This window comes from Indicator indicator, chromosome 13, assembly GCF_027791375.1.
Source record: "Indicator indicator isolate 239-I01 chromosome 13, UM_Iind_1.1, whole genome shotgun sequence".
Taxonomy (NCBI): Eukaryota; Metazoa; Chordata; class Aves; order Piciformes; family Indicatoridae; genus Indicator; species Indicator indicator.
The window spans coordinates 8,519,685-8,536,183 of NC_072022.1; positions in this window are offsets into that span (position 1 = coordinate 8,519,685).

Consider the following 16,499-nt stretch of genomic DNA (forward strand, 5'->3'; position numbering starts at 1 on the left):
ATTCTGTTAAAGACATGAACAGGAAACACCAGGAATACAGAAAAGGAAGCTGTGATTTATCCTCATCCTCATCTAACTTCAGGCACCTAACAGAAGGTAATTTAAGCCTTTATTTGCTCTAACCTTCCTCTATAGTCTCTGAAGAAAAATAAAGCAGCTTGATTTCACACTGCTGTGCAACACCTGCCCTAGGTCTCCTCTCTCTATCTTCCTCTTGGCTGTGGTATGCTTTCCCTCAAATGTAATAACGAACACATTTCCAACAGATTTTGAGAGTCAGCTTCCCCTAGCTCAGCACCACTTCATTGCCCTGGTGGAGGCAAAAGTGCTTCCAACTGGATTGGCTGCAATGCAGAGGTCCCAGCTCTCGTGGTTCACCTTTCCTTTTGATGCTGCACCAGCCTACAATAAAATGCCAACAGAACTCCAACAGAATGATGATTATGAAGGACCTACTTAGCCTTCTAATAAAAGAGTCTGGTCTGTGATACTGGCCATTAATCACAAAGCTGTTAATTAAATGTTGTTAAATCTTTGATGGCCTGGCTATTTGCAACAGAGGGGCTGACACTCTTTCTGGCCATGAGCATAAGACACGCTTCCTGGCAAAGAAGTAGGAGCCCTTTCCTCACCCCACCCCCACCCAATATGTTTTATTTTAAGGGCCACTAGATGTGCATATGCCTAGGCTTGGTTTGCTAAAGCACATGAGGGCAGCAAGTGCCTGTATGACTGGAATGGTTACCCAGGTTGCAGAGGCAAGAAGCTCAGCATGCAAAATGAATACACCACCTACCACCTTCTTCCCTGGAAAAGCAGGCTCAAGGAGCCACTTGCAAAACACTGCCTTTGATCTTCAGCTGCTGCAGCTGCAGCCTGAGGCTTTCAAAAAAATGCAATAAAAGAATGAGCTGAACAGAAGGGAAAGAGTGGGGGATGTGCTTTAGAGCTAAATAATTAACAAAACGAATTGAAAGGACTGAAATAGTAATAGCGTGAAATCTTTATCAATTAATTTTAAAAGCCACTATGTGGGGTTGAATTATCTTTAAAAGTCTGCCAGTCGAGGTCCTCTCTGTTTCATTTCTGCTTGTTATTACAGTTATTAGTGCTTAAAAAGTGACAGGTGCTTGGCAAGAGAGGTGAAATGCAGCTTCTGAAACAGCAGCAGTGCTAGCACAGGGGCAGCTGGAGGAAACTCAGGCTCCTTTATTTCTCTCCTGAGGGGATGCATTCAGAGCTTGTCATGGCAGAGCCATGGCATGGCCCAGTAAAAACCCAGACAGGCCTTAAGATCTCTAGACAGGGTCCCTCTCTCTCCCCTCCTTCCTGCAGGAAACAGGGCAATGTGGGGAAAAGAACAAAGGGGACAGGACTCCTGCCTGTCTGGTAAACAGGCTGTTTATCTGGGGTGAAAGCACATAAACTGACCACTGCTCCCTCACAAACAAGGTTTTGTTTCTGCCTTTTATGGTTATAGCCTGGCAGAAGGCTTTTCCAGCAGGCACCTGCATGTTAGCTTCAGTGCCCCATTGGACCACTTGATCTCTGACAAGATGTATATATACAAGTCACTTGGTAGTCACCATTGCCTTGCTCAAGCCTTTCTCAAACCTTGCTCTAAGCCTTGTTCAAACATTGCTTCAAGCATACATGGACCCATCCTGTATGAATCATAGACTCATAGAATCAGTCAGGGTTGGAAGGGACCACAAGGATCAGCAAGTTTCAACCCCCCTGCCATGGGCAGGGACACCTCACACTACAGCAGGCTGGCCAGAGCCTCATCCAGCCTGGCCTTAAACACCTCCAGGGATGGGGCCTCAACCACCTCCCTGGGCAACCCATTCCAGGGTCTCATCACTCTCATGGTGAAGATCTTCCTCATGTCCAGTCTGAATCTCCCTACTTCCAGCTTAATTCCCCAGTCCTATCACTACCTGATATCCTAAAAAGTCCCTCCCCAGCTTTCTTGGAGCCCCCTTCAGATACTGGAAGGTCACAATAAGGTCACCTCAGAGCCTTCTCTTCTCCAGACCAGACAGCCCCAACTCTTTCAGTCTGTCCTCATAGGAGAGGAGCTCCAGCCCTCTGCTCATCCTCATGGCCCTTCTCTAGACACCTTCCAGCATGTCCAGATCCCTCTTGTAATAGAGGCTCCAGAACTGGACACAGTACTCCAGGTGGGGTCTCAGCAGAGCTGAGTAGAGGGGGAGAATCACCTCCCTTGACCTGCTGGCCACACTTCTCCTGATGCAGCTCAGGCTCTGCTTGGCTCTCCGGGCTACAAGTGCACATTGACAGCTCCTGTTGAGCTTCTCATCCACCAGCACCCCCAAGACCCTCTCCTCAGGGCTGCTTTCCAGCCAGTCACTGCCCAGCCTGGATTTGTGCTTGGGATTGCCTCGACCCAGATGCAGGACCCCCTGCTCGAGGCAGCTTCATGCAGCAGATGAAGCTGCCTCGAGTTGCCCTGCCCTGCCTCGAGTGCCTGGTCCAGAGCCCGGGATAAAGCCACGAGCCATACACATGCAAGCTGGAGAAACCACAAGCCTAAGAGTCAGATCTGCCTACTCTGCTTTCCCTTGCCACTGGAATCCTGCTGTGTCTCAGTTCAGCCAGAAACCAAGCAAGTGCCCATCACAAAGAGGGTCGTTAACTGCCTGCCATCCACTGAAGCCAGATCAGCCTGGGACCACACAATGAACTCTCACACAGCAGTAGCAGCAGCACCCCCAACAGGGGTAAAACTAGCTGTGAGTAATTAATTCATAGTCCTTTGAGTTTAAAGGTTCTTATCAAGCCACCCCCTCACTGTAATCGAGTGTTATCTGCTCTCTTTCCAAGTTATTGCCTCCTGGTTTGCATTGAATTGTTTGTATTGTGCCCTAAGACTGCATATTCCCATTGTAAATATACATTCCAACCCCACAACCATCCTATTCAATGAGTTTTCGCATATTTCATTAACAAAGGGTTACTATTTTTATTAATACCTGTTTGCCATATGGTTTATTATTGTTGTGAGGGTAATTAGAATCATAGAATCAGTCAGGGTTGGTAGGGACCACAAGGATCATCCAGTTCCAACCCCCCTGCCATGGGCAGGGACACCTCACACCAGATCAGGCTGGCCAGAGCCTCATCCAGCCTGGCCTTAATTAATTAATAATCTTCCCCCCCTCGAACACAACAGAGCTAACTGTGCCACGCCAACAAATCCTCCAAAACACTGATTCCTGGCCCCATCAGCGCTAGCAACGACTCTGTTGTTGGCTGATAAAGGGGTCTGCCTGGGAATTCTTGCTGGATCACCACAGGTATGGGGTGGTGTTGTTGACAAGAAAGACCAAGTCAACAAAAAGTCCATTGTCTGAAGCTCTTTTTCCTTCCTTTCCCACACAACAGTCTGTGTTTTCCAGCGGGCATTTCAGTTTTTCTTACTTGTCCTAATACGGATTAAAACTATGAATCCTGTGGTTTGTGGCATTCTACCCCGGCACCACATTACCCATATCTGCTCTCCTACCATCAATAGCTGAAAACATCCCCCACGGAACAGCAATTTTGGAGGCTCTGTCATTAAATGCATCGTTCCTTTGTACTCAGAAACTCTACAGACCTCAGTTCCTTTGTGCTCAGAAAGCCTGCAGAGCACCTCCCTTTTCTTCTCTGCCCCCCTTGCAAACAAGAGGCAGCAAGTACACAAAAACACGGATCCGTTGCTCCTCCACTTCCCTTTGATGCTTATTTCTGATAGATACTCTGCATTCACGTAGCAGCAGGAGACCATTACCTTTCGACAAGAGTCTGTTTTCATTGACTGTTATCTCTAAACTGTTCTCATTTGATGTGACTCAGATGGGTTACACTCGAAGAGGCTTGCAGGGCAGTACTTAGAGGAACAACAGAAGTTGTCAGACTTTTTTTTTTTTTTTAATCAGCTAAAGAAATCCAATCGTTAGTTAAAAATAAATAAATAAGCATGTTTTTAGTGCCTGAATATTTGGAGTTTAAATCTTTCCAGAACAACAAAACCTAAAAGGTCAGTTTACAACTTACATAAGAAACAGTTTAGGTTTTTCTTTTCTTTTTTCCCCCCCACAAGGTTTAATAGTTTAATCTAAAGCATTGCTTTAATCCTGGTTTAAATCTTAAACAGAGCTGAATGCTGTAGGAGAATGGTTAACCACATACATAAACAGAGAACTTCCAAAACTGGACAGAATGAAACACAACCAGTGAGTAGAATTCTTTGATAAAGATACTTCTGAAGCCAGAAGTTCATTCCTCTGATTAGCTGCTGGATTTTTAAGGGATTCCTGCTCTTTCTGTTTGTGCAAGACCTTGTGCTCTTGTTAGCTCTGCTTTGAGCACTTCTGGTCCACCACACCCCATGACAAGGGGAGAGAAGCACTCAGGAGATGCAGATCACCATCTGTCTGCTGATGGAGATTACCTGAGCTTCGCTCCTTTCCACTCACACTTTCTGGCAATTTCCTGTTTTGACTTAATCTTTTTAAATTAACTCATTTAAATAATGATCCTTCTCTGGCAAAAGTCAATTGCTTTCTCCAAGTGAGCTGATGTAAATGGAGTAGGTGGCTTGTCATCATACCACAGAAACATCAGAGAGATGCCTCAAACTTCAGCAATTACATTTTTCAGAGCACTTCACGTGGTTCATTTGCTAGTGCCTCTGCTGGTTGCTCCTACACAGTGAGGATTTCTCTTTGTTATTACAGATGTGACTCAAAGAGGTTATAAAACACTTCTTCTTCCTTTAGAATCCCTCTATTTATGGGATTATTTATTACATCTATTGGCAATAATCTGGAAGGCAGCATGTACCCTCTTCCAGGTCAGAAAGTGCCTATGTAGAGAATACCATCCTCTCAGACATAGAATCATAGAATGGTCCAGGCTGGAAGGGACCTCCAAGGGTCATCCAGTCCAGTCTCCCTGTAGTAAGCAGGGACATCCTCAACTAGATCAGGTTGCCCAGGGCCTCATTGAGCCTCACCTTGAATAATTGCAGGGAAGGGGCCTCCACCACCTCCCTGGGCAACATGTTTTATATATATATATATATATATAAATTATTATTTTTTTTACTTCTTTCTAAAAATAATGCCAGCCATGCAGCTTGTTAGTGAGAAGTCTGGATATTTGAAGTCTGACCTTTGGATGGAAAAACAACATCTGGAGCATTATTTCGTGTCTTTGAATAAGTTAAAGTGGTCCTGAGAGGTAGCACTGCACTTTGGATTCTCAAGAGCCCCTAAGGTCACTTCTGCAAGCCTCCTCTTCAGATTGTTCCTGCAGCAAAACCAGGGCCAATAATTGCCTGTAGTTATTTTTCAGCATTCCTTGTAATAGAGTGGAAGCAGAAAAGGGGCAAAGGCTTTGTGGCAGACAGTGCCTATAATAAGCTGATGTAGCAGACGGGCTCAGGAAGGCAGAGCAGAGATACAGACACTCTCTTGGACCCAGCCAGCTCATCAGCAGCCACACTCACAGCAAACACCCAGCTGGCATTCCCAGCATGAGGCCCCAGCAAGCATCCTTGCTTCTCTTCCCTTCAAAGTCATCTCTGGGAGGATGATTTCTTCCCAAATTATGACTGAGGCAGTTTCGATGCAAGAAGCAATCAAGAGAGAGTTTAGATGTTGGGAGGATAACCCTCATCTATCTGCTTTAAAAGGGAAGTAAATGAAAATGTCCTCTTTAAATCACAGAGGCATGGGGTTTCTTTGGTTTAAAAGCACAAGGCCCTCACTCCTTGGTCTGAGGGCAGAGGGAAACAGCAGTAGGAGCCCTGGGTGGGGGATCATAACTACAATGAGGACTAATGACATCAAAAACTTCAGTGCCAGTATCCTTCAACCTCAGAACAAGTGCATGCTTTAGATCCACTCTCCACCTTTTTCCTCTACTGTGTTTCTAAATATTTCTACAGGTAGCTACTGTTATGCTGAGGCTGGAGGACCACTGATCAATGTCTCTTGTTTCACACGAGGAGAAGCTGCTCAACAGGACCACTTACTACAGAGCATCCCATGAAAGAGTCATCTAGCAACAGATATTAGCAAGGGGAACATGAGACTATGGTTTAGTTTTGCTGACTACCCAGGTAAGCTAGACTTGGGTTTGAGACTTCTGTGTGATCAGAAGTCAAAGAATAAAATCCAGCTGCTATCAGTGGAGGAAGAATAATTGCAACTCAAATGAGATGCAGATGTTGAAGAGTTCAGGTAAATAACCATGGGAACAGAGCTTCTGGGGAGTCTGCATGTGGGAACTGCATAGCTTTGTAAAAAATGTCAGCTAGTTTAAAAAAAAAAAAAAGGTAAATGTAATTGTAAGGTTTCTCCTGCCTTTATTTTACACTATTTTTACCCACCTGGTAAAAAATGATTGTTCCTTTCTTTGATATCAGGGCCACGAGGATGATCAGAGGGCTGGAGCATCTCTCCTATGAAGGCAGATTAAGAGAGTTGGGGCTGTTCAGTCTGGAGAAGAGAAGGCTCCAAGGAGACCTTCTTGTGGCCTTGCAGTATCTGAAAGAGGCTACAAGAAAGCTGGGGAGGGACTTTTTAGGGTGTGGGGTAGAGGATAGGACTGGGGGCAATGGAGCAAAACTAGAAGTGGGTAGATTCAGATTGGATGTTAGAAAGAAATTCTTCCCCATGAGGGTGGTGAGACACTGGCAGAGGTTGCCTGGGGAGATGGTAGAAGCCTCATCCTTAGAGGTTTTTGCAGCCGGGCTGGATGTGGCTGTGAGCAACCTGCTGTAGTGTGAGGTGTCCCTGCCCATGGCAGGGGGGTTGGAACTGGATGACCCTTCCAACCATAGCTCTTCTATGATTCTGTGATTCATAGAATCATAGAATCAACCAGGTTGGAAGAGACCTCCAAGATCCTCCAGTCCAACCTATCACCCAGCCCTATCCAATCAACCAGACCATGGCACTAAGTGCCTCAATCCAGGCTTCTCTTGAACATCTCCAGGGACGGTGACTCCACCACCTCCCTGGGCAGCCCATTCCAATGGGTAATCTCTCTTTCTGTGAAGAACTTCCTCCTACTATCCAGCCTATACCTCCCCTGGCACAACTTGAGACTGTCCCCCCTCTGTCTGCTGCTGGTTGCCTGGGAGAAGAGACCAACCCCCACCTAGCTACAACCTCCCTTCAGGTAGTTGTAGGAACAACCATTTTTACCATCTACTGTGACCTTGGATTTCAGTGGCAACAATTTTATCCCTCAGCTGGGGTAAAATAACATTAGGGAAGTTGTGTGTCATTAGCTCCTTAGAGGCATCTCAGAGAACGTGACCTCTGCCTCCTCTGCAGCTCAGCCTATTTCAGAGATGGGTGGGAGGCTGCTGGAGAGGCTGAAGATCACACACCTGCAGGACTGCTGCAAAAGCTTCAGCAAAGGAGGAAGCAACCTGTCCACACTCCTGATGTTCAGTGTGAGCCAGTGCAGAGCCTGGACCTGACAGGACTTCATGCTCCATAGTGCTGAAGTCTGCAAAGACAGCAACATCCAGCAAGAGTACTCCATCTGCTACTGCCTCAGACCACAGCCAGAGCTAGCACTGCTGGAGATGAAGACACCTGAGGATGTAAAGGCCTGGATTTGCCATCACATCAAATCTTGACCTTTTCACCTACCCAAAATATTATGCACAAAATCCTGCCTGGCTGGCTCCCTGTTACTGTTTGAAGGGGGAGCTTTAGCCCAGTTCCCAGCTGCAAAGACATCGTTTGGTAACATCGTTACCAAAAAGAAAAATAATGCTAAGGTCTACATAATTCATTGACTTGCTAATAGGGATATAGAGTAGTGGCATAAAGAGTTCTTTCTCTTTTCTTCTTGTGTTGCTTCTGCTTGCAGCTGCTGGCTCTCTCTCTTCCATGGCCAAGCAGTCTCTGTTTTGAGAGATAGGGAGTGGGGGAAGAGGTGAACAGTCCCCCCTGGATTGATCCAGGGGGGGTCTGAGGAGTTTCTGTGTTGTTTCTAAATTGAGGCTGAGAGCCCTGGGGCTTTTTAGTCTGGAGAAGAGAAGACTGAGAGGGGATTTAATAAATGTCTATAAATATCTGAGGGCTGGGGGTCAAGAGGGAGGGGACAGGCTCTGCTCAGTTGCACCCTGTGATGGGGCAATGGATGTAAACTATAACACAGGAGGTTCCACCTCAACATGAGGAGGAACTTCTTTACTGTGAGGGTCAGAGAGCACTGGAACAGGCTGCCCAGAGAAGTTGTGGAGTCTCCTTCTCACATTTAAGACCCATTTGGATGTGTTCCTGTGTGACCTGAGCTAGATTTTATGGTCTTGCTCTGGCAGGGCGGTTGGACTCAATGATCTTTGGATGTCCCTTCCAACCCCTAACATCCTGTTATCCTGTAAATATATCTAAATTGTACATATATTGTATATTTTGTACATATTCATTGCATTTCATATTTCTAGATTTTAGTTTGCTTCATTCACTTCCATCCCAAACTGAGATAGTCTGAAGATTTTATTTGGGGTGGGGGTGGGGGGGTAGTTCTCCAAAGTAGTTGGGGGGTAATTCCTAAACCCACCACACTACCTAAGGCTGCAGCTAGGTGTGCTGCTTTCTCTAGATGACAAGGAGACGAAAAGTGAATGTCCTTCTAAACCAAGACACTGAAAGTGAGAACTTCAGATCCTTCTGTAAGTAAAACCATTGAAGACTATATTACTGCTATGAGGACTAATGACATAAAAAAACTTCAGTGCCAGAATCCTTCAACTGCAAAACAAGTGCATGCTTTAGATCCACTCTCCACCTCTTTCCTTTACTGTGTTTCTAAATATTCCTGAGGCTTCAATATTCCTTTCCTTTCTCTAGGGAGAAGGATGAACCAAAGAGTTTCATCTCAGTGAACGCCTTTAGAAGAGCTTCTAAGGAGGTTTGTCTCCTCCTCCACTCTGCCCTGATGAGACCACAGCTGCAATCCTGTGTTCAGTTTAGGGCTCCCCAGTTCAAGAGAGACAGAGAACTGCTGGAGAGAGTCCAACAGAAAGCCATAAGGATGCTTAGGGCACTTGAGCATCTTCCCTGGGAAGAGAGACTAAGAGCCCTGGGGCTGTTTAGTCTGGAGAAGAGAAGACTGAGAGGGATCTGATCAATGTCTATCAACATATGAAGGGATGTGATCAATGTTTATCAATATCTGAGGGATGGGTGTCAAGCAGAGGGGACCAAGCTCTTTTCAGTGGTGCACAGTGATAAGACAAGGACCAACAGGTTCAAGCTTGAACATAGAAGATTTCACCTCAACATGAGGAGAAACTTCTTTCCAGTGAGGGTGCCAGAGCCCTGGAGCAGGCTGCCCAGGGGGGTTGTGGAGTCTCCTTCTCTGGAGACTTTCAAACCCCACCTGGATACATTCCTGTGCAGACTACCCTGGGGAATTCTGCTTTTGGGAGCTGGGTTGGAGCTGATGATCTCTGGAACTCCCTTCCAACCTCTAATGTGCTCTGATACTGTGAATTTGAGAAGTTTAGAGAAAGCCAAGACAAAGCCATGACCAAGGACATTCCTAACCCCCAAAGTGTGACTCATGCACTAAATAAAAGAAGTCCTTATGAACGTTTTGCATCTGATGTTCATTCTGCCCTGATGGAAAGCAGATACAGTATTTATTCACTTATGTAAGGTTGTCTCCTCTGGGCCCTCCAAGAATAACAATCATCATCTATTGAGAAGATGGCTTTAAACCAAACCATCTTGATGAACTATTTCTCACAGCCTCATTTACAGCTGTGTATCAGCCAAACAATCCAGCTACAAACAGAGACTACAGCAGGAACTGCTTAAGTACCCTGCTACTTTGGAACTCAGGGTTTGGCAGAAGAACAAAGCACCAAGAGATATCCTTTGTGCTGCTGTCTTTTGAGGTAATTTCAAGCCACCTAACACACATGAATAGCTACTGATAATGCAGACAAGTCAAATTAAACAAGCTAGCTCATATTGGAAACAAAGAGATCCAAGGCTGTATGTCTTGTTCTACAGCCAGTCAAGCTCCCTATTGAATTTGGAGGAGGAATCAGCGTTATTATTGTTACTTATTTATTTTTAACTCCTATATTATAGGAAAGTTCTTATTTAGAAGGAGAGAGACATATTTCCTGGGGGATTTTGTCAGCACTAGTCATAGAATTTATTTGAGGAAGAAGCCTGTCACAGAACCACAGACAACATCCAGTTGGAAGAGACCTCCAAGCTCATCCAGTCCAGCCCTCGACCCAGTACTGAAAGGTCAGCACCAAACCATGTCCCTAAGCACCAGGTCCACACACTGCTTAAATACCTCCAGGGATGGTGACTCCACCACTGTCCTGGGCAGACCATTCCAACGTCTGAGAGCTCTCTCTGGGAAGAAATACTTCCTAACATCCATCCTGAACCTCCCCTGGTGCAGGTTGAGGAGGAAATACAGCACAGCTTTAGCAAACAGCTTATGCCCTCCATTTGGGAGCACAGAAGAACCACCTCCCAGTCCCAGGCCAGCAAAACTTGCCCTCCCTCAAACTCTAAAAATCAAAGTTTTCCTGAAAACAAAATTGCATCATTCCCTTCTTATCTGCTGAAGTAAGCAAGCAGCTTCAGAGAATCACAGAAAACATCCTCTTGGAAGAGACCTCAAAGATCATCCATGTCCAACCCTCCACCCAGTTTAGGGTCAATCCTAAGCCATGTCCCTAAGTCCCAGCTCCACAGGCTGCTTAAATACCTTCAGAGATGGTGATTTCAGCACTGCCCAGGACAGACCATTCCAATGTTTGAGAACCCTCTCTGTGAAGAATTTAATTAATATTATTAAATCTACACTTAACTTTTTCACATCTTATATAGATATCCTCCCCTTCTCTCTATACCACACTTAAGATCTCTTCTATAATCACTCTATTCTAATCTTCAACTTTTTGAGAAACTAACTCTTTTTTTATACTTAAAGTCCTTTCGTATGGTGATAAAGTTTCATAATCAGCAAGTCTATCACTAAAGAGACTACAATATCTCTATAACGGTATCACTCTCATACATACTCAATCTTCGCGTGTGTTCCAATTATTATCGTTCTCTTCTTTTATAAAACGTGTAACCAGAATTCGATTAAGCGTTATTAAGAGTATTATTTTTTATTGTAAAGGATCTTTTAAATCTTCCCTATTTAGTCAGTCACGTCTCTCATTTTTATAAATTTTGGTCTAATTAATTGTGATGTTTAGAGTAGTAGAGATACATCTTCACTATTTTAATCAATTCACTGTTCTTATTATTAGGCAGTGTCACTGTTGTCAAATACCTAACAAGAACACTCCCCCCGAATTCTGATATAAACACCTCTCCTTTTATCATAAAAAATCCCGCCTATCATAACTCTCCTAAACTCAATGCCTCCATGTACCTCCAAGAACGTGTAACACACACTATATAATCTTTCAGTTTCTACTACAACTAAAACCTATCCTCTCTTTGTGCCTGTGCTACACTTCTAACAACAACCACATACCGCTTATCACAATTAAAATACTGCGATTATGTCATAAAAGTGGTTCCATCTAGATTAATTACAATATTAAACATGACTACTTATCAATGTTGCAACACTGTTTCTAACAGTGTAAATTCGGAGTGTGTGGCTATAATAAATTGCTATTCACCTAGAAATCACATAATTTTCAAATAATATTATATCTGATGTTCCTCACTCTCCTAAACCTCAGCATTTCTCTAATTAAATTATACATTTCTCTATCTCACTTAAACCCCATAACTTCAGCATAGATCCAGTTGTGTACTTCTAGCTTTTGTATATCAGTGCCCACCTCTCGTAAATTTTTTCATGTGTCTCGCTATTTATGTATATTATAAAATCTTCGCTTTTATCAGGTGTGTGGAAACTCGGAAACATGGTGATGTATGTGCCTCAGTCTCATTTGTGTCTAATGTTCTCTTATGTCACCGTCGACTCGCCATTTCATTTTTAGATTTTACATTCTGGTTTTTATGATGTCATTTAAAAACCAAGTTTGTTTCTAAATTCACTTTTTAGTCATTATTCACTTTCCACCAAATCCCAATATCTCCCTCAATTTGTCCTCACCCAAATACACCCTTAGAAAAATCTTCCTCCATCTCACCAGTCCCAATTTCCAGTATACATCCACTTTACTCTTAATCCACATAATCCCCACGCTCGCCCCTATACCTCTTTTCCCCCACATAAAACTCTTTACCTAACATATTCAAGATTTCTAACTAAAATAAAATGGTATCTACATCTTACCTCACACTGTCCGATTATCCCGCTCCAATTAATCCCCCCATATTGTACTCCTCACACTGCCAAGTTTTCTTTTACTTGCCCCTCCAGCCCTAAGATCAATATCAAACCCCTCCATGGATGTTTTTCCCCATACCATATATCCTTAATCACACAATCATCCCAACCTTACACCAATTATCTCCTCGACCACTATCCTGATTACTCTCACGACTCGACAGTTCGTAGTTAGCTAGCACCGCATCCTACGCCACGAAATTAGCTACGTGTGCTCTCTCATGAGACTCTACCTATAACTTTAATGATTGCGGGTGCGGATTTTTAGGAACTTCAGATCGGAAGAACTATCGCACATCGATAAGTACGCACATGCTGCTGCAGCGCTTATTTGAGCTCATGTGCAATAGCTTATAAATCTCAAGATTAATCCATTGTTCCTTCAAGAGAGAATTTTAGGCTGACTCTCCATTATATTAACCCCCCATGACTCTTAACCGTCTGCAAAAACCGCCCTTATCCTATACCTGGTCACATAGCAATCCCCCATACTCAATGACACAAATCACATGCATATGATTCCCACCCTATTTACCACTGTTGCCACCTCCGCCACTATCGCCCTATGATCAACACAATGAAACCCCGCATACTGCCTGTTAGTTCTCATGACAGCCGCACTTCACATCCTTGTTTGTGTCGGTATGTATTTTGACCTCTGAACACACCTCTTACCTTCTGAGCAGAATAGCACCAATCAGTGCACTCATCAGTCTGATCCCAATAACCAGCCCCAAATCATCTCTCCTCCCCATCCTATCCCACCCTATATTATATTCCTAAAGTTATGTTATCATCTGATGCCACCACCCCCCTGTACCCATCCAATCAACCTCCAAATTAAATGAAACGTCGCTCTCACCATCATCCCTTATATCGCAAATTCATACGCACCCCATCACTTTCAACTCATAATCAACCACCATCCATATCGTCAACCCAACCCCCACCCTCAAAACAATAGCCTATCCAACTCACACAATCTCTTCTCTAAGTTACACTGAATATCTAACGTACCAATACCCCTTCCCTGTTAGCCCCGCCCACACCTTTCCTTCACCACCCGAACCTCCCCACCAACCATTCATCCCCCCTGCGCACTCCCCGCATCCTCCCTTAAACCTTCCCCCTATCATATCATCCCCACTCCTTGTTCTTTTTCCTTTTTCATGTACCCATAAATCATCTACATATTCCCCATCCCCCCCAATCAAAAGACAACAACCAAACCCTCCTTCCAATAATCCCCCACAAACCCCCAACACCACCTCAAATGTCACCCATACCCCCCCCCTATTCTCCAACCTTCAGTCCTCCTCAATCCTCTAACCACTTCTCTCCCTCCCTTCCTTTAACCCTTTTCCTCTATCCCCCCCCTCCCCATTCGTTTCCACAAACTTCCATAGTCATCTCTCATCACTCCCATTACACCATTTACCCTTTTCCTCATCAGCCAATATTTTACACATATTTCATCCGTTCCCTTCATCATCACCCCACAATCACCATCCCTTTCATCCGTCTCTCCTCCATCCCCAGACTGTCATCCCTAACCCCTTTTTCAATCCTCACATTATATCCAACCCCATACCCCCCACCAAACATCCCTTTTTAATCCCATTAACACCCACAAATCAACCCACACCCCCCACCCTCCCCTCTCTCTCCATCTTTCGTCTTCCTTCTCTCTCGCCTCTCTCTTCTCTCTCCTTCTCCTCTCCTTCTCTCTCTTCTCTTCTCTTCTCCTCTCTCCTCTTCTCTCTCTCTCTCCTCTTCTTCTCTCTCTTCTCTCTCCTCTTCTCTCTTTCTCTCTCCTTCTTTCATCTTCTCTCTTCTCTCTTTCTCTTCTCTTTCTCTCTCCTCTCTTCTCTCTCTCTTCTTCTCTTTTCTCCTCTCTTATCTTCTCTTCTCTCTCTTCTCTCTCTTGTCCCGTCTCTTTCTCTCTCTTTCTCTTCTTTTCTCTATAATTACTCTCTTATTTCTCCCTTTTTTTGTTCCTCTTTTTGCTGCTCTGGATGTATATATCTCTACGGTCTGTCGTCTACGTCCAACTATTCCCCTGCCCTGACAGACGCGCCTGCATGCCCTGTGTGTCTCTCCCCCTGATCGTCACCCAGTGTCCGGTGAGTGTGTGTATGTCCTAGCTGTCTCTGACTCGCTCAATCACCACTCTGCTTGCCCTCAGCAGCTAGTCACTGTGATCTGTGCTTGCTAGATGACGACAGTGCCCTCTCGTGACTTTCGCCCCGTCGTGTGTGTAGTGTGACATCCCAACCATGTCTGTTTTATGTGTCTCTCCCCGTATCGCTCTCCTCTTTTGATGCTTGTCACTACCTGCTCTTTGTCTTCTCCTTTTGTATTGTGTGTGACACGTATTATCTTGTAGTGATGTCGCTGTTATCTCCAATCACTCTCTTCATCTGTGTCCTGCTTCTGTCTCGCTGTTCGCACCTGTATTTTCCCCCCTGTACTCCGCGTAGTCCTGACAGATACGCTACACGTCACGCTTGTCTGTTTGTTATACTGTACGTGCTTGTTTCGCTTGACGTGCCTACTTGTAGATCTGCCATGCCGTGACGCGCTCTATCCACTGTGAGCTATGTTATCATCCTGTAGTCCATCTCGCCACTCCGCTGCGCACTGACTTCTGTTCTTGCATCGTCTTGTGTACAGCTGACTTCTTCTGAGTGCAAGACGTGTCTCTATGTTTGTCTTGTGTGTTGTGTTCAGAATGTGTGTGTGTGTGTATTGTTATGTCGTTGTGTGTGCGTGTTGTTGTGTGTGTTGTGTTGTGTTGTGTGTGTGTGTTGTGTGTGCGTGTGTGTGTCGTGTGTGCTTGTGTCTGTTGTTGTCGTGTGTGTGTGTGTCCGTGTGTGTGTGTGCTCTTCGTGTTGTGTGTGTAGTGTGTGTTGTTCGTGTGTGTATGTGTGTGGCCGTGTGTGTGTGCCTGTTTTGCGTTTCAACCGCTCCCTCCTACTACTCCACGCTGTGTTGGTGCGCGTGTCGCGTGTGTAGAAGCGCTTGAAAGAGGGTATATTTGTCTAATCGTGAGAGGAGGGAGAAAAGAGGGAGAGAGGGAGAAAGAGGGAGAGAGGAGAAGAGGGAGAGAGGAGAAAGAGGGAGAAAGAGGGAGAAAGAGGGAGAAAGAGGGAGAAAGAGGGAGAAAGAGGGAGAAAGAGGGAGAAAGAGGGAGAAAGAGGGAGAAAGAGGGAGAAAGAGGGAGAAAGAGGGAGAAAGAGGGAGGAAAGAGGGAGAAGAGGGAGAAGAGGGAGAAAGAGGGAGGAAAGAGGGAGAAAGAGGGAGAAAGAGGGAGAAAGAGGGAGAAGAGGGAGAAAGAGGGAGAGAGGGAGGAGGGAGAGAGGGAGAGAGGGAGAGAGGGAGAGAGGGAGAGAGGGAGAGAGGGAGAGAGGGAGAGAGGGAGAGAGGGAGAGAGGGAGAGAGGGGGAGAGAGAGAGGAAGAGAGGTAGAGAGGGGAAGAGGGAGAGAGGGAGAGAGGGAAGGGGGGAGAGAGAGGGAGACAGGGAGAGAGGGAGAGAGGGAGAGAGGGAGAGAGGGAGAGAGGGAGAGAAGGAGAGAAGGAGAGAAGGAGAGAAGGAGAGAAGGAGAGAAGGAGAGAAGGAGAGAAGGAGAGAAGGAGAGAAGGAGAGAGAGAGGATGGTCTTGGTTTCATCACATTTCCTAGAATCTCCTGAGTCCTTGGAGGGAAGAATGACACAAACACCGCTGACAAGCCAAGAGGGACCACACTCATGGTTTGGTTTACCTTGCTCAGGCCTTTCTCATGTTCACTTTGCTTCAGATACAAGAGAGATGAATTAGACATCTTCTGGAAGAGGAAAAATCCACCATGGATTTGAAATTGACTTTTACAGGCTTTAAAAACCGTCTTGCACCTGGCAAGAGGCTGGAAGTATTTTGAAGATCTGTACCATTAGCCTCATTTATTGCACAGCAGGAATGTCCTTGGGGGGTGAAATGGGATGGCAATATTTCAAGTGGCAGCTATGAAAGTGTTTCTTCAAACATCACAAAACACTTTCCTGTCTCATTCAACCACTTAGAGATGGTCAGGTTTGCAAATAAGAATGGGAACAGAATGGACTTCG